Source organism: Tenrec ecaudatus, unplaced genomic scaffold, assembly GCF_050624435.1.
Source record: "Tenrec ecaudatus isolate mTenEca1 unplaced genomic scaffold, mTenEca1.hap1 Scaffold_778, whole genome shotgun sequence".
NCBI lineage: Eukaryota > Metazoa > Chordata > Mammalia > Afrosoricida > Tenrecidae > Tenrec > Tenrec ecaudatus.
Window position 1 is genome coordinate 85,021 of NW_027459678.1, and position 5,714 is coordinate 90,734.

Sequence of the window (5,714 nt, forward strand, 5' to 3'; positions counted from 1 at the left end):
ATAGTTTTCCTGTTTCATTCGGTGAAAATATGCTCACCGAGTGCCTGACCTGCTGAAGGCACTTTGTAGAGCGGCGATGTGGGACCCCTGATCTGGATGAGACACTCACTGCATGTACATGCTTCAGATCCTCCTGACCCGCCTGCCTGGCCTTTTGTTCCAAAAAAAACCAGTTCATTCCATACCCTTCTTTCTGCTGCCTCTTTGTTTCACTCCACTGGCATGTGTCTCACTCATCGTGTGTTTTTTTTTTTTTTTCATCTTTGTTGGCATCTGACCTCAGCGTTCTTCGTCAACTTTTTAATTTCTCTTCCACTTTGCTTTTGCAGACCAGGCTTTTTAAAGACCACGGACCTCCAGATTTTAGCACCTCATATATCAGTGTTTCACATGGACGTGATTCTAGAAGAAAACCAAAGATCCAAACCCAGAGCAACTTAGGACCTTCTGCAAATTCACTACTAGTGTACCTTTGGGCCTTCACATTTCACATTGGAGATTTATTAATTTTTATTCTTACACATTTTTGTTGGTTGATTTACTTGAGTTAAAATGCTAGACCAAGTAGAAATGTACAATTTCTAGCCTGTGTTTACCTGGGATATCGTTGGTAGGAGAATCAGGGTGGATGCCATTACTTTCTGTACTGGAGAAAAAATAAGCAATCACTGAATGAATCACACAAGCAATCAAGCAAACACACAACTTCTGCCTCAAAGTGTAAATCTACCGCCATTGGGTCAATTCAGACTCATAGCAAACCCGTAGAACTGAATATAACTGTTCTTTAGGTTTCCAGAGCTTTCCATATTTATCGGCACACAATACTTAAACTTACTCCCAAGGAGTAGCTGCTGGGTTTGAACCGCTAACCTTTTGTTTAGCAACTAATGCTTAGTCCACTCACCACCAAGTCTTCTTTATATATACATCTGCTCTGAGAACCTATGTTACATATTGTGTGATGTCACTTGAGGATCAACTGCCTCATATGCCTGTGAAAGCTAGACAATGAGTAGGAAGTTTGCAGGAAAATCGATGACCTGAAAATGATGGCTTGGGGGGAGGATATTGAAAGTACCAATGACTGCAAGTAAGGAAAGCTTACTTCACGCACTCTGCACCCCTGATATACTCCTTCAGTCTTACTTTTGTCTCCCAAATGCAAAGGACATTTAAAAGAATGTGATTTGAGTACCTCAGAAAGTGTTCGAAAAAGGAAAACACTGACTTGAGACTTACATAGACATAAATGGACACTGTCAGGAAATATTAGGTTTATAATTTGTTCTTGTTTTGTTTTTCAAACTTGAGTAATTTATTTGGGTTGAAAATTAAGACTTTATGCAGCTTAGAGTGCTGTATAGTGGACTGATAATATTCAGTGTGATAAAGAGCATTTACAATGGGCAATCCATGAGGAAAGGAAGTTTTTTACTCCTTACTTATTGTTTCATCCTGGATGACTAGGGTGCCTAGAATATTACCTGGCTCCTAATAGATTTTCAATAAATAACATTTACTTTTCAGTGGAAAAGGCAGTCTATCAATATTTTTACATCTAACCCACTGCCCTAATGTATACTCCAACTCATAGCAACCCTGTATAGGATTTTGACAGTCTATCGATCTTTATAGTAGATGGATTTCTCTGTAGATAGCCTCTCTATTTAAAATCTAAAAAAGGTGGACATTCTAGAGTACTTAGCAAAGTTTATGAATTTGTTGTTGATAGGTGCCATCAAGTTGGTTCCTACTCAAAGCATCCCTAAGCACAAAAGAACAGAACACTGCCCAGTCCTGCACTGTCCTCACAACTGTTCTTACATTTGATCTCATTGTTGCAGCCATTGTTAATCCATCTCCTGGAGGGCCTTCCTCCTTGTCACTGCCCTCGTGATGGCCTTCTCCAGGGACTGGCCTCTCTGGGCAACATGTCCAAAGTATGTGAATAAAGTATCACCATCCTTGTGTCATATTAGAATGTGTGTATATATGTTTATATATATATATTTATATATATATATAAATATATATATATATATACTTTGTATGCGGTCTTTCACTTTTGGGTGAGTTTATTTTCTTTTTTTGAGGATCTTCTTAATAATTATTTGCTTTCAAACAACAATATTTGGATAGACAATATTTTCTAGGGCCTTCTAAGCCAAAATGATTGCATAAAACTACATTTGTGAGAGTGTGGCCAGGCGGCTCGGACCGAGCAGGGCTTTCCTTCCCAGTGGATTGCAGAGCGTACACTGCCAGTCTCTTGTCTTCTGTTCACCATGGCTTCTTCTGATATCCAGGTGAAAGAACTGGAGAAGCGGGCCTCTGGCCAGGCCTTTGAGCTGATACTCAGCCCCCGTTCAAAAGAGGCCGTCCCAGAATTCCCTCTTTCTCCTCCAAAGAAGAAGGACCTTTCCCTGGAGGAAATTCAGAAGAAATTAGAAGCTGCAGAAGAAAGACGCAAGTCCCATGAGGCGGAGGTCCTGAAGCAGCTGGCCGGGAAGCGGGAGCACGAGAAGGAGGTGCTGCAGAAAGCAATCGAGGAGAACAACAACTTCAGCAAGATGGCCGAGGAGAAGCTGACCCACAAAATGGAAGCCAACAAAGAGAACCGAGAAGCACAAATGGTGGCCAAGCTGGAGCGCTTGCGAGAAAAGGACAAGCACGTGGAAGAAGTGCGGAAGAACAAGGAATGCAAAGACCCCGCTGATGAGACTGCAGCCAACTAGTTTGTCCTGAGGACTGACTTTCTCCCCTCCCTCCTCGAGATCCAAAGACCGTGCTGGCCAGTGTCATTTTACTACTATTACTATTTCCCTCCTGACAAAGACTAGAAGCCAACGTAGGACGTAAATAGGTAGATCCAGACCATGTGATGTTGTTTTAGGGGCTAAAGGGGAGAAACAAAAAGTGTTTGACTCTTTTTTTCTAAAGTGTTGGAGTGTTTCTAACGTAGCTATTTTTCTTGTTGCCTCTTTTCTACTTCGGTGCACTCAGTGCGCTGGGTGAATGGCTAGCACTGTATTGGCCCCGTGGAAACATGTTTGTGAAAGAGTATGTAGTGGCTTCTCAAAACTGCTAGATGCTGAATATCTGTTTGCTTTTAAATCCCAGTTCTGTCCCGATTTTACCAGATGCTACTGTACTTGAATGGTTTATAAAACTGCAAAGTGCTGCTGGTGGCAGTGAAAAAAAAAACTACATTTGTGATTATTTATTACAAGAAGGTTCAAGATAAATCTGAGGGTATAGAGACAATTTGGGACTCCACATGAGAATTTTTTTCTACATGAAATATTTATAGCTTTGACAACAAATGGCACTAGTTGGTACCCTGAAACAGGAGTCCTCAAACTTTTTAAACAGGGGGCCAGTTCACTGTCCCTCAGACCCGTTGGAGGGCCGGACCATAGTTTAAAAAAAAAAAAAAAGAACAAATTCCCATGCACACTGCACATATCTTATTTTGAAGTCAAAAACAAATGGGGTAAAAACACCTGGCGGGCCAGATAAATGTCCTCGGTGGGCCACATGTGGCCTGCGGGCTGTAGTTTGAGGACACCTGCCTGAACTAACTAGTTGTAAAGTGATATCTCATCAATTACTATTACTGTGAAATCTGTCTTTGGAAGATGGTGAAAGAGAGACAAAGCCCATTCCAAGGAAAATAAATCATGTTCAGAGGCATGAAGCTTCTCTTGAGTCTGTGCATGGTGTCCCTAGAGAGGTGCTGACAAGGTGGGGAAACCACAGCTTCTGAGAGGAAAGCATCACTGACCTCAGCCCTTGCATCTACTGAAACCATGGCCTGTTGCTGGGAGGTTTGTGTCTGGGCTCACACTGAATTCCCATCACTGTGCCTCTAGTACAGTAATACACGGCTGTGTTCTCAGGATTCACAGAGCTCAGTTTTAAATAAACTTTACTTTTGGAGGTGTCCCTGGTTATGCTGACTTGAGACTGGAGAGCTGGATTATAGTGTGTGCTAGCACCCCTCTGTATATCACCAACCCATTCCAGTCCCTTTCCTGAATCATGGCGGATCCAGCTGACATTGGAGCTGGTTAAAGAGAATCTGGAGACAGCACAAGGGAGAGCCAGTGCCTGTGAAGGCTTCACCAGTCCAGGGTCTGACTCTTGTCACTCTTATCTACAGGACACCTGTAGATAAAAAGAGCAACAGTAGGTCATGTGTTCAGATGCTGCATCCCCAGACTTCCTGTGTGAATCCCTGAAGCACTCACCACCCAGAGTCTCCACCAGAAAAAGGAAAGTCCACACATAATTCATGTTCATGTGGATAAGATTCATGACGCCCAGAAAATGCTCTCCAGGGTGAGAAAGAATACGAATTTAAGTACATGTGCTGTGGTTTCACATGGCTGCATATTATGTATTTGCATGTGGGAGGCACATAGTTATGTAAAGTTGAAAAGGGATCAATGGAGGCCCCTGGCTCTGGGAATTACATGGTGATGGGGATGTTGTCTTTGGGAGAACATAGTCCTCTCTCTCAGGTTTTCACTTTACCAATCATATGAACATTTGTTCATATTTTATGTTTAATGTTGCTTTACATCCATTACTATCATAATTACCCAGATGCTATGGTGAAATTATAGAGAATATCCTCATTGTGATAGGTAGGTTTATTGTGCCAACATGGCCAATGAACACACGTGGGTTTAATTGAAGGGCAGAGAGGTAAATGGCTTGGTGAGCCTCACCTTTCTTGTCTCTTGCTTTGTGATGATCAGATCAGTGTGTGGTTGCCATAGCTTGCTCTCTGCTTCAATTTACAAACTACACTACCTGTGGGACACCTAACCCATGGACTGTGTTGCTATAGTTTGAGTTTCCTTCAAAACTGCTTCACCACACTACTGGAGTAATATCGCTTGAGCTTGGGACTGTTGGATCCTGTCAACTGCCTTGCTGTTTGCTGCCTGTGCCAAGATAATCTGAATTGCTCTACAGAGGACTACCCTGTGGCCCTCAAGACCTGAAGGACTGCCAGTAGGGAAGTGAGTTGCACTGAGCCATTTGCACTGCTTTATAGATTAACTGTTTATTTCTTATGTTATATAAATAGAGAGAAATTGATAGATATTGATGTATAATCATATGTTCTGGTTTGTTTGTTTTTTCATCTAGAGAACCCTTTCTAACATAATCACAACATAATGGAATCACGGCCGGGCTTTCCTGAATCTCGTCACACATCTGAGCACAAAGGGAAACACTTATCTGTCATCCCTAAAGCTCCTTTCCCCTAGGATATTGCAGAATATTTGGAAAGGAGTAAAGGGTACTTCGACGTTTTCATCCAGAATTAGAGATTGAATTAAAACAAACAAAAAACCCTAACAACAAGGTTGTTTATGGTGTTAAAAGAAACCACAGAAATACAGTAATTTTTCCTCCCCAAAGGAAAAATTACTGTATATACTCGAATATAAGCTGACCCGAGTATAAGCCGAGGTACCTAATTATTACCTGGGAAACCAGAAAAACTGATTGACTCGAGTATAAGCCTAGGCTGGAAAATGCAGAAGCTATTGGTGAGTTTCAATAATCAAAACAAGTGAAAATAAAATTACTAAAAATTGAGACATCAGTGGGGGTAATGTATTCAAATATTTATTTTAAATAAAAAACAAATAAAAGGACAACAAGTCATTTAACATTAGTAAACCAACACAGTA

The 5,714-nt window shown here is 41.4% G+C and overlaps 1 pseudogene; it reads left to right on the top strand.

Annotated features, from left to right (window-relative positions):
• Positions 1 to 2,203: 2,203 nt before the first annotated feature.
• On the top strand, positions 2,204 to 2,753 carry LOC142436900 (stathmin pseudogene; annotated as a pseudogene).
• Positions 2,754 to 5,714: the final 2,961 nt, after the last annotated feature.